General features: G+C 39.3%; 1 protein-coding gene across 1 annotated transcript in view; it reads right to left on the bottom strand.

The window, feature by feature from the left end:
* Positions 1-13,387, bottom strand: part of LOC120856619 (olfactory receptor 12-like) — a 147,616-nt gene that overhangs the window by 5,007 nt on the left and 129,222 nt on the right. The gene's annotated exons all lie outside the window — the stretch shown is intronic.

Here is a 13,387-nt window from a genome sequence, read left to right as displayed (position 1 = left end):
TCCAAGCTGGATGATGTGAAAAATTTAAGTTTGTATACAAATTATGAAAAATTAAAATATATGAAGTAAAAACAATTAAAAGAGATATAAATATCCAAATCATGATTATATTATCACATTTTCCTCAGTAGTTGATGGAATAAACCAAAGCGTTGTTGCTGTGTGTTACATTGTTTCAAAGTGTTAGCACTATGGACCTGCTTGGTGTAGATGCAGCGCTACACTCAGCAGCTGGGGAATATACATTCCCCTGAATCAGACAAAGCATCAGTGTAGTGATATGAGTAATGTCTGCCCCCAAAAATGAGTACCCAGAAGCTCAGAATGTGACCTTACTTGGAAATAAGGTCTTTCCAAGTGAATTAGTTAGAAAGATGTCATGCTGGATTAGGTGGGTCCTAAATTCATCTGGTCCCATCACTTCACAGGAAATAGATGGGATACAGTGTCAGACTTTATTTTTGGGGGCTCCAAAATCACTGCAGATGGTGATTGCAGCCAGGAAATTAAAAGACGCTTACTCCTTGGAAGAAAAGTTATGACCAACCTAGATAGCATATTGAAAAGCAGAGATACTACTTTGCCAACAAAGGTCCGTCTAGTCAAGGCTATGGTTTCTCCAGTGGTCATGTATGGATGTGAGAGTTGGACTGTGAAGAAACCTGAGCACTGAAGAATTGATGCTTTTGAACTGTGGTGTTGGAGAAGAGTCTTGAGGGTCCCTTGGACTGCAAGGAGATCCAACCAGTCCATCCTAAAGGAGATCAGTCCTAGGATTTCTTTGCAAAGACTGATGCTAAAGCTGAAACTCCAATACTTTGGCCACCTCATGCGAAGAGTTGACTCATTGGAAAAGACTCTGATGCTGGGAGGGATTGGGGGCAGGAGGAGAAGGGGATGACAGAGGATGAGATGGCTGGATGGCATCACTGACTTGATGCACATGAGTTTGAGTGAACTCCGGGAGTTGGTGATGGACAGGGAGGCCTGGCGTGCTGCAATTCATGGGGTCGCAAAGAGTCGGACACAACTGAGCGATTGAACTGAACTGAAATTCTATAACTGGTGTCGATTGAAGAAGAGGAAAAGGCCATGTAAAGATGGGACAGAAGTTGGAGTGACACAGGAACAGGGGAAGGAACATCAACGTTGCCAGGAGCCCCCAGGAAGAGGCAAGGAAGAATATTTGTCTAAAGCTTTCAAGGGCAGCAGCCCCTGCTGACAACTTGATTTTGGACACCTATCCCTCAAGCTCATGAGAAAGTGAAGTCCTGTGGCTCTAAGTCGCCCGCTCTGTGTTGGCCAGTCATGATGACTCAGGTGACTCACGGGAGGGCGGTGGGGGTCTGCTCTCACCTGGCCAGGGCGGCCAACCCTTCCCTCTCCCACTCGCCCACTTGCCCAGGGCGTGTCACCTCTCTGCTCTGTGTCAAAGTGTACTCTGCATGGATCTTTACCATCTTTCCTAATCCTTCCATGTTCTCCTTCACTTATTTCATTTGCTTTAAACATGAAAACATGACTGAATTAGTTGTAGAATCTTCTTTAGAGAGACATTTATATTACTTGCTTTTTATTTGGTTTTTCAATAATGAATATTATGCAATGGACATTTTCCCACCTCTAAAGTGTATAAAGACATATTTTTTCTAAACCTCATTAATTTCAACATTAATCTTGAAGTTTAAATGATGAAGTTTCTTCCATCCTTATTCCGTTTTGTCATCCAGTTACTCTCTTGTAGAGATAAAAGCCTTCCCTTTCAAGATGTCCTGGTTTCAAGGGACTGTTTGGTCTATAAGGCACGCCATTACCAAGGTGTTGTCTAACATGGTGGGCACAGAGGATTGTCCATGCCAATCTCTCTTTTCTGTTCTAGTTCTTCAAAAATCTAAATGGACTACATACATAACATCTATGGGAACAGGAGGTTGATTTTTTTTTTTTTTTTTGCTGTAAATCATTCTGGCCTTTCACTGTTCTTGGTGAGCAATCACATCACATAAATTGATGTTTATACTTATCTGGGAAATTTTCCTCTCAAAAAGACTGTACCAATGGAATGCTATCAGCAATGCATGAGTCTTAGTTTTCATATATCCTCATTTTCCGCATGTGTTAAATCTGTGCTCTTTTGTTTTAATTTGTATTTCCTAGTTGCCAATGTGTTCTAGTAACTTTTTCAAAGTATTTCTGGCCACTTGGGTTTTCTTTCTTATTTTCTTTTAGATATTTGCTGAAACTTCAGTTTCAATTGTTGCCCTAAATGGAATGACTTAGGACATCTCTCTCTGGCTCCTTCTTTTCTCAGTCCTCTACATATTCTTTGACATGGTGCACCCTCTTTTACATCCAGCTTTTTCCCTTGAGTTTATAGCATTGATTTTAGGGTCAGAGAGTAGTTAACTCTGGAGTACAAGAAATGGAATTTAGGAAAGTTTCTTTGTCTTGCTCTGTGTAGTGGTGAGTTTCAGGAGTGAATTTCACTGTATAATTTTTTATATAATGATAAATATAAATTATTAGCATAAATAGATCTATGTATTCCATTCTGAGACTAGGAAGGTGAATACCGTGCCTGGAGGTCTGTGTTATTATCTCTAATTACAATGTCACCCATACCCTTGGTGTGATGGAGCAGGAACCATGGCAACACCTGACCCAAATGGAGCCACCAGATTCACATCAGACCACTGACCTGGCTCCTGGATGAGACATACTGTTTGTCAGACCTGAGCCACTGAAGCAAAACCTATGCCAGCGACGTCAATCACACCATGTGGAAACTTGCCCACATATTTTAATTATTTCTCAAACAATTCTCTTTTGTGATGGTGGTGAAGGTGGGCTGGAAAGAGGCCAAGTGGATGCAGGAGTCAATGCTTCTTGAAAGTTAGTGCCTTTCAGTCAATGCTTATCATTGCTTAACCGGAGATGGCAAGGCCCTGCATCTGGGTAGGGTCAAGAGAAATGGTTAAATATATGTGAAAGTCATTAGGGACATTTTTCTGTGTGTAATTTGGGTCAAGGTGATACAACAAGACAATGTTTATTTTCATTTCTACAAAAAAACTCTTAATGAGAACACATTTTTGTGTGTGCAATACATAAACATATGAGGGGAGAGAGAGAATAGTATTACTGAGTAAACATAAATAAATATTATAAAGGCAGGTGATATTTCAGAATTCAAAGAATATAATACAGTGCATTAAGAGAATGATGGCAGGAAAATCCAGGATCGCCTCAATTAATACAGGTAAAATTTGATAAAAATCAACACCTTTTCATCATGTATATGAATGTAAGCCAATATATATATATATATACACACATATATACATATATATATATATATGAACCATGTGGTTTATATATGAATATAAATATTGATATATATATGTGCTGTGCTTATTCACTCAATCATGTCTGACTCTTTGAGAACCCATGACTTGTAGCCTGCCAGACTCCTCTGTCCATGGGATTCCCCAGGCAAGAACACTGGAGTGGGTTGCCAAGCCCTCCTCCAGGGGATCTTCCTAACCCAAAGATTGAACCCAGGTTTTCTGCATTGCAGGTGGATTCTTTACCATCAGACCCACCAGGAAAGACCAAGAGATATATATATATATATATATACACACATATATGTATATATATATATATGTGTGTTATATATAAGATTTTCCTATAAGGTTAGGAACAAAGTAAGGATGCCTGTTCTCCCCACTTCTATTTACTGGAGATCTTGACTACAGCAATTAATCACAAAAAATGATATAAAAGAGATTCAAATTGATAAAGGATTTAAAATATCTGTTTACATATGATTTCATAATATATATCAGTCAGTCAGTCAGTCAGTTTAGTCAATCATAGTGTCCGACTCTGTGACCCCATGAATCGCAGCACGCCAGGCCTCCTTGTCCATCACCAACTCCCGGAGTTCACCCAAACTCATGTCCATCAAGTCGGTGATGCCATCCAGCCATCTCATCCTCTGTCGTCCCTTCTCCCCCTTGCCCCCAATCTCTCCCAGCATCAGGATCTTTACCAATGAGTCAACTCTTCACATGAGGTGGCCAAAGTATTGGAGTTTCACCTTTAGCATCCATCCTTCCAATGAACACTCAGGCCTGATCTCCTTTAGAATGGACTGGTTGGATCTCCTTGAAGTTCAATGGACTCTCAAGAGTCTTCTCCAACACCACAGTTCAAAAGCATCAATTCTTTAGCGCTCAGCTTTCTTCACAGTCCAACTCTCACATCCATATATGACCACTGGAAAAACTATAGCCTTGACTAGATGGACCTTTGTTGGCAAAGTAATATCTCTGCTTTTCAATATGCTATCTAGGTTGGTCATAACTTTCATTCCAAGGAGTAAGTGTCTTTTAATTTCATGGCTGCAATCACCATCTGCAGTGATTTTGGAGCCCCCCAAAATAAAGTCTGACACTATTTCTACTGTTTTCCCATCTATTTCCCATGAAGTGATGGGACCAGATGCCATGATCTTCATTTTCTGAATGTTGAGCTTTAAGCCAACTTTTTCACTCTCCTCTTTCACTTTGATCAAGAGGCTTTTTAGTCCCTCTTCATTTTCTGCCATAAAGGTGGTGTCATCTGCATATCTGAGGTTATGTTTTTAAATTATTTAAATGTTTTTATTTTTATTTATTTATTTAAAATTTTACTTTATTTTACTTTACAATACTTTATTGGTTTTGCCATACATCAACCTGAATCCACCACGGGTGTACATGAGTTCCCAATCTTGAACCTCCCTCCCACCTCCTTCCTTATACCATCTCTCTGGGTCATCCCAGTGCCCCAGCCCCAACCATCCTGTATCCTGCATCAAACCTAGACTGGCAATTCTTTTCTTACATGATATTATATATGTTTCAATACCATTCTCCCAAATCATCGCACCCTCTCCCTCTCCCACAGGGTCCAAAAGTCTGTTCTGTACATCTGTGTCTCTTTTGCTGTCTCGCATACAGGGTTATCATCACCATCTTTCTAAATTCCATATATATGTGTTAGTATACTGTATTGGTGTTTTTCTTTCTGGCTTACTTTACTCTGTATAATAGGCTCCAGTTTCATCCACCTCATTAGAATGGATTCAAATGTATTCTTTTTAATGGCTGAGTAATACTCCATTGTGTATATGTATCACAGCTTTCTTATCCATTCATCTGCTGATGGATATCTAGGTTGTTTCCATGTCCTGGCTATTATAAACAGTGCTATGATGAACATTGGGGTACACGAGTCTCTTTCAATTCTCATTTCCTTGGTGTGTATGCCCAGCAGTGGGATTGCTGGGTCATAAGGCAGTTCTATTTCCAGTTTTTTAAGGAATCTCCACACTGTTCTCCATAGTGGCTGTACTAGTTTGCATTCCCACCAATAGTGTAAGGGTTCCCTTTTCTCCACACCCTCTCCAGCATTTATTGCTTGTAGACTTTTGGATCGTAACCATTCTGACTGGTGTGAAGTGGTACCTGATTGCGGACACCTTTCTCTGATAAGTGGTACCTCATTGTGGACACATTTCTCTGATAATGAGTGATGTTGAGCATCTTTTCATGTGTTTGTTAGCCATCTGTATGTCTTCTTTGGAGAAGTGTCTATTTAGTTCTTTGGCCCATTTTTTGATTTAGTCGTTTATTTTTCTGGAATTGAGCTTCAGGAGTTGCTTGTATATTTTTGAGATTAGTTGTTTGTCAGTTGCTTCATTTGCTATTATTTTCTCCCATTCTGAAGGCTGTCTTTTCACCTTGCTTATAGTTTCCTTTGTTGTGCAGAAGCTTTTAATTTTAATTAGATCCCATTTGTTTATTTTTGCTTTTATTTCCAGTATTCTGGGAGGTGGGTCATAGAGGATCCTGTTGTGATTTATGTTGGAGAGTGTTTTGCCTATGTTCTCCTCTAGGAGTTTTATAGTTTCTGGTCTTACGTTTAGATCTTTAATCCATTTTGAGTTTATTTTTGTGTTTGACCACCTCATGTGAAGAGTTGACTCATTGGAAAAGACTCTGATGCTGGGAGGGATTGGGGGCAAAAGGGGAAGGGGACGACAGAGGGTGAGATGGCTGGATGGCATCACCGACTCGATGGACATGAGTCTGCGTGAACTCCGGGAGTTGGTGATTGACAGGGAGGCCTGGCGTGCTATGATTCATGGAGTTGCAAAGAGTCAGACACGACTGAGTGACTGAACTGAACTGAACTGAACTGATGGTGTTAGAAAGTGTTCTAGTTTCATTCTTTTACAAGTGGTTGATCAGTTTGCCCGGCACCACTTGTTAAAGAGATTGTCTTTAATCCATTGTATATTCTTGCCTCCTTTGTGGAAGATAAGGTGTCCATAGGTGTGTGGATTTATCTCTGGGCTTTCTATTTTGTTCCATTGATCTATATTTCTGTCTTTGTGCCAGTACCATACTGTCTTGATGACTGTGGCTTTGTAGTAGAGCCTGAAGTCAGGCAGGTTGATTCCTCCAGCTCCATTCTTCTTTCTCAAGATTGCTTTGGCTATTTGAGTTTTTTTGTATTTCCATACAAATTGTGAAATTATTTGTTCTAGCTCTGTGAAAAATACCGCTGGTAGCTTGATAGGGATTGCATTGAATCTGTAGATTGCTTTGGGTAGTATACTCACATTCACTATATTGATTCTTCCAATCCATGAACATGGTATATTTCTCCGTCTATTAGTGTCCTCTTTGATTTCTTTCACCAGTGTTTTATAGTTTTCTATATATAGGTCTTTAGCTTCTTTAGGTAGATATATTCGTAAGTATTTTATTCTTTTCGTTGCAATGGTGAACGGAATTGTTTCCTTAATTTCTTTTTCTACTTTCTCATTATTAGTGTATAGGAATGCAAGGGATTTCTGTGTGTTGATTTTATATCCTGCAACTTTACTATATTCATTGATTAGCTCTAGTAATTTTCTTGTGGAGTCTTTAGGGTTTTCTATGTAGAGGATCATGTCATCTGCAAACAGTGAGAGTTTTACTTCTTCTTTTCCAGTTTGGATTCCTTTTATTTGTTTTTCTGCTCTGATTGCTGTGGCCAAAACTTCCAGAACTATTTTGAATAGTAGTGGTGAAAGTGGGCACTCTTGTCTTGTTCCTGACTTTAGGGGAAATGCTTTCAAATTTTCACCATTGAGGATAATGTTTGCTGTGTGTTTGTCATATATCGCTTTTATTATGTTGAGGTATGTTCCTTCTATACCTGCTTTCTGGAGAGTTTTTATCATAAATAGATGTTGAATTTTGTCAAAGGCTTTCTCTGCATTATTGAGATAATCATATGGCTTTCATTTTTCAATTTGTTAATGTGGTGAATTACATTGTTTGATTTGCGGATATTGAAGAATCCTTGCATCCCTGGGATAAAGCCCACTTAGTTATGGTGTATGATCTTTTTAATGTGTCGTTGGATTCTGATTGCTAGAATTTTGTTAAGGATTTTTGCATCTATGTTCATCAGTGATATTGCTGTGTAGTTTTCTTTTTTTTTATGTCAGGTTTTGGTATTAGGGTGATGGTGGCCACATAGAATGAGTTTGGAAGTTTACCTTCCTTTGCAATTTTCTGGAAGATTTTGAGTAGGATAGGTGCTAGCTCTTCTCTAAAGTTTTGGTAGAATTCAACTGTGAAGCCATCTGGACCTGGGCTTTTGTTTGCTGGAAGATTTCTGATTACAGTTTCATTTTCCATGCTTGTGATGGGTCTGTTAAGATTTTCTATTTCTTCCTGGTTCAGGTTTAGAAAGTTGTACTTTTCTAAGAATTTGTCCATTTCTTCCACGTTGTCCATTTTATTGGCATATAATTCCTGATAGTAGTCTCTTATGATCCTTTGTATTTCTGTGTTGTCTGTTGTGATCTCTCCTTTTTAATTTCTAATCTTGTTGATTTGCTATTTCTCCCTTTGTTTCTTGATGAGTCTGGCTAATGGTTTGTCAATTTTATTTATCCTTTCAAAGAACCAGCTTTTGGCTTTGTTGGTTTTTGCTATGGTCTCTTTTGTTTCTTTTGCATTTATTTCTGCCCTAATTTTAAAGATTTCTTTCCTTCTACTAACTCTGGGGTTCCTCATTTCTTCCTTTTCTAGTTGCTTTAGGTGTAGAGTTAGGTTATTTATTTGACTTTTTTCTTGTTTCTTGAGGTATGCCTGTATTGCTATGAACTTTCCTCTTAGCACTGCACTTATAGTGTCCCACAGGTTTTGGGTTGTTATGGTTTCATTTTCATTCATTTCTATGTGTATTTTGATTTCTTTTTTGATTTCTTCTGTGATTTGTTGGTTATTCAGAAACGTGTGGTTCAGCCTCCATATGTTGGAAATTTTAATAGTTTTTCTTCTGTAATTGAGATCTAATCTTACTGCATTATGGTCAGAAAAGATGCTTGGAATGATTTGAATTTTTTTGAATTTACCAAAACTAGATTTACGGCCCAGGATGTGGTCTATCCTGGAGAAGGTTCCATGAGCACTTGAGAAAAAGGTGAAAATCATTGTTTGGGGGTGAAATGTCCTATAGATATCAATTAGGTCTAACTGGTCTATTGTATCATTCAAAGTTTGTGTTTCTTTGTTAATTTTCTGTTTAGTTGATCTATCCATAGGTGTGAGAGGGGTATTAAAGTCTCCCACTATTATTGTGTTATTGTTAATTTCCCCTTTCATACTTGTTAGCATTTGTCTTACATATTGTGGTGCTCCTATATTGGGTGCATGTATATTTACAATTGTTATATCTTCTTCTTGGATTGATCCTTTGATCATTATGTAGTGTCCTTCTTTGTCTCTTTTCACAGCCTTTGTTTTAAAGTCTATTTTATCTGATATGAGTATTGCTATTCATGCTTTCTTTTGGTCTCTATTTTCAGGGGATATTTTTTTCCAGCCCTTCATTTTCAGTCTGTATGTGTCCCTTGTTTTGAGGTGGGTCTCTTGTAGAGAACATATATAGGAGTCTTGTTTTTGTATCCACTCAGCCAGTCTTTGTCTTTTGGTTGGGGCATTCAACCCATTTATGTTTAAGGTAATAATTGTTAAGTATGATCCCATTGCCATTTACTTTATTGTTTTGGGTTCGGGTTTACATGCCTTTTTTGTCTAGAGAATATCCTTTAGCATTTGTTGGAGAGCTGGTTTGGTGGTGCTGAATTCTCTCAGCTTTTGCTTGTCTGTAAAGCTTTTGATTTCTCCTTCATATTTGAATGAGATCCTTGCTGGGTACAGTAATCTGGGCTGTAGGTTATTTTCTTTCATCACTTTAAGTATGTCTTGCCATTCCCTCCTGGCCTGAAGGGTTTTTATGGAAAGATCAGCTGTTATCCTTATGGGAATCCCCTTATGTGTTATTTGTTGTTTTTCCCTTGCTGCTTTTAATATTTGTTATTTGTGTTTGACCTTTGTTAATTTGATTAATATGTGTCTTGAAGTGTTTCACCTTGGGTTTATCCTGTTTGAGACTCTCTGGGTTTCTTGGACTTGGGTGATTATTTCCTTCCCCGTTTTAGGGAAGTTTTCAACTATTATCTCCTGAAGGATATTCTCATGGCCTTTCTTTTTGTCTTCTTCTTCTGGGACTCCTGTGATTCTAATGTTGGAGCGTTTCATATTGTCCTGGAGGTCTCTGAGATTGTCCTCATTTCTTTTAATTCGTTTTTCTTTTTTCCTCTCTGATTCATTTATTTCTACCATTCTATCTATTTCACTAATCCTATCTTCTGCCTCCAGTTATTCTATTTGTTGCCTCCAGAGTGTTTCTGATCTCATTTGTTGCATTATTCATTATACATTGACTCTTTTTTATTTCTTCTAGGTCCTTGTTAAACCTTTCTGACATCTTCTCAAACCTTGTCTCCAGGCTATTTATCTATGATTCCATTTTGATTTCAAGATTTTGGATCATTTTCACTATCATTATTTGGAATTCTTTATCAAGTAGATTCCTTCTCTCTTCCTCTTTTGTTTGGTTTGGTGGACATTTATCCTGTCCCTTTACCTGCTGGGTATTCCTCTGTCTCTTCATTTGGTTATATTGCTGCGTTTGGGGTGGCCTTTCTGTATTCTGGGAGTTTGTAGAGTTCTCTTTATTATGGAGTTTCCTTGCTGTGGGTGGGGTTGTATCAGTGGCTTGTCAAGGTTTCTTGGTTAGGGAAGCTTGTGTCAGTGCTCTGGTGGGTGGAGCTGGATTTCTTCTCTCTGGAGTGCAATGAAGTGTCCAGTGATGAGTTATGAGATGTCAATGGTTTTGGAGTAACTTTGAGCTGCCTGTATATTGAAGCACAGTGTTGTGTTCCTGTGTTGCTGGAGAATTTGCGTGGTATGTCTTGCTCTGGAACTTGTTGGCCCTTGGGTGGTGCTTGGTTTCAGTGTAGGTATGGAGGTGTTTGATTGGCTCTTATCAATTGATGTTCCCTGGAGTCAGGAGTTCTCTGATGTTCTCAGGATTTGGACTTAAGCCTCCTACTTCTGGTTTTCAGTTTTATTTTTACAGTAGTCTCAAGACTTCTCCTTCTATACCACACCATTGATAAAACGTCTAGGTTAAAGATGAAAAATTTCTCCACACTGAGGGACACCCAGAGAGGTTCACAGAGTTACATGGAGAAGAGAAGAGGGAGGGGGGAGTTAGAGGTGACTTGAATGAGATGAGGTGGAATCAAAGGAAGAGCGAGTAAGCTAGCCAGTAATCATTTCCTTGTGTGTGCTCCACAGTCTGGACCACTCAGAGATGTTCACGGAGTTATACAGAGAAAAGGAGAGGGAGGAAGGCGACAGAGATGGCCAGGAGGATAAAAGAGGGGAATGAAAAGGAGAGAGACAGATCCAGCCAGTAATCAGTTCCCTAAGTGTTCTCCACTGTCTGGAACACACAGAGATTCACAGAGTTGGGTAGAGAAGAGAAGGGGGAAGAAGGAGACAGAGGCGACCTGGTGGAGAAAAAGGAGAGTCCAAAGGAGGAGAGACCAGTCAAGCCAGTAATCTCACTCTCATGTAAAAATGGGTACTGAAGATTGAGTTTTTGAAGGTACAAAATTGATAACAAATACCAAAAAGCAAAGATTAAAAATCTAGAATAGAGGTTGGATTTTCAAAAATACAATATTAAAGAGAAGAAGAAGATGAAACAAAAAACAAAGTCACAAGAATTATTAAAAATAAATAAATATATATATATGAAGTTTGCTTTAAAATAGGGTCTTTTTTTGAAAAGTAATAGTAGGTTATAAAAATGAAAATTAAAGGAGAAATAGAGGACTTAAAATTTTAAAAATGTTAAAAAAAGAAGATGAAGAAAAGAAGAAAAAACAACCAAAAACAAACAAACAAAAAAACAGAATGATCATAAAAATAGTAAAGATATATCTAGGACTTTTTCTGGTGTTGTTGTGGGCAGTGTGGGTTCAGTTCATTTTCGGGTAGTTCCTTGGTCCGGCTTATATTTCTCAAGATCTCTAGGCCCCTTCCTATGTAGTTGGTACTAATGACAGGGTTTTAATCTATTGTACCTGTCACTTCCAAGGAGATTCCCTCTGTTTTAGCTTCTTCTGTTTGCTGGTCTCTTCAGTGTCTGATTTCCGCCCTGACACAAGGGGGGCTGTGGTGGACACTTTTTTAAAGCTCATTTGTTCAGTCGCACTGTGGGGAGGGAGGGACACTGCAAACAAATAACACTGGTGTGTGCTCACACTGTCTCAGCCACGCTGGGCCTGCCCCTGCTCGCGGCACACACAGCTCAGGCTCTAGGTTGCTCCACCGGGAACCATCTGAGGCCAGCCCTGTGCTGTGTGCAGCTCCCAGGTCTAAGCCACCAGGTTCAGGCACTCAGGTACTTGTCAGAGGCGCAGACTTGGTTGGGCCTGCGTTTTGTGCCCTTCCCAGGTCCGAGTAGCTGAGGTGTTTGGTGAGCTCGGTCGCTGCAACTTATTGCCTCTCCTGTCCCTGCAGCTCAGTTTTCTGGGTGTACAACTGGCGTACCTTCTCAGACGGATGATGACTGTCCACAACCCCAAGAAGTCTTAGTTAGCAAAGTTTGGTAGTTAATGTCTTTCTGGGGCTACTATTGCCCCCTTCTGGCCCTTCCGGCTCTGGCTGCCTGTCACTGTAGGGGGATGGTCTGCAGCTAGCTAATTCTGTTCCATCCTTTGTTCTGTGCACGGTCCTGGCAGTGTCTTATGTTAGAGCTTTTCGCGTGGTAGCTGTCCCACAGTCTGGTTTGCTAGCCCAAGTTAGTTCGCTCTGGTTACCCTTGGGGCATTCGGGCCCGATCCTTAAAATGCAATGCAGCCCTCGCCTCCCTGCCCAGCCCCCAGTTGCTAGTGGCGGATGCAGGCGTCTGCACTGCTTCTCTGCTGGGGGAGTTATTGTTGGGCTCGTAATCTGTGGGGTTTAATTATTTATTTATTTTTCCTCTCTGTTATGTTGCCCTCTGTGCTTCCAAGGCTCTCCACAGACTCGGCAGTGAGAGTGTTTCCTGGTGTTTGGAAACTTCTCTCTTTTTAAGACTCCTTTCCCGGGATGGAGCTCCTTCCCTACCTATTTTGTCTCTTTTTTTTTTGTCTTTTATATTTTTTCCTACCTGTTTTCAAAGACAATGAGCTGCTTTTCTGGGTGCCTGATGTCCTCTGCCAGTATTCTGAAGTTGTATTGTGGAATTTACTCAGCATTGAAATGTTCTTTTGATGAATTTGTAGGGGAGAAAGTGGTCTCCCTGTCCTATTCCTCTGCTATCTTAGGACTGCCCCATATCTGAGGTTATTGATATGTCTCCCAGCAATCTTGATTCCAGCTGATATATACAAAACCTTAAAAATTCATTAAAAATCTGTTATAAATAGCAAATTTAGCAAATTGTCAATATACAAAATTAACACAGTAAAATCAGCAGCATTACTATGCATGGTCAATGAATTATGTGAAAAGGAATTAATAAAATGAATTTATTTACAGAAAAAAAAACTACTGAGGACTCAACCAAAGAGACAAATGTAAAACTAGAAACCATAGTTGAAAGAAATTACAAGTAATTAAAAAAATGAAAGATATCCTATGTGGATGAGTTGGAAGCTGGCAATATCACCTACTGTGATCTAAGATGCAATGTAATCCTTATCTAAATCACAACTTTATTTTTTGCAGAAAATGAAAAGCATATTTTAAAATTCATAAGGATTCTCAAGAAAGACTGAATAACTAAAACAATCTTGAAGACAAAGTTGGATGTCTCAGACTTCTAAATCTGAAAACATATTACAAATGTACAGTGATCAAAACAGTGTGGTACTGGCACAAAGACAGACTTGTAGAACAGTGGTGCAGAACAGAGAGCCCAGAAATGAGCCTTC

This window comes from Oryx dammah, unplaced genomic scaffold, assembly GCF_014754425.2.
Source record: "Oryx dammah isolate SB20612 unplaced genomic scaffold, SCBI_Odam_1.1 HiC_scaffold_28, whole genome shotgun sequence".
Taxonomy (NCBI): domain Eukaryota; kingdom Metazoa; phylum Chordata; class Mammalia; order Artiodactyla; family Bovidae; genus Oryx; species Oryx dammah.
Note: the sequence above shows the minus strand (reverse complement) of the source record. Positions and strands in the feature narration are given on the sequence as shown.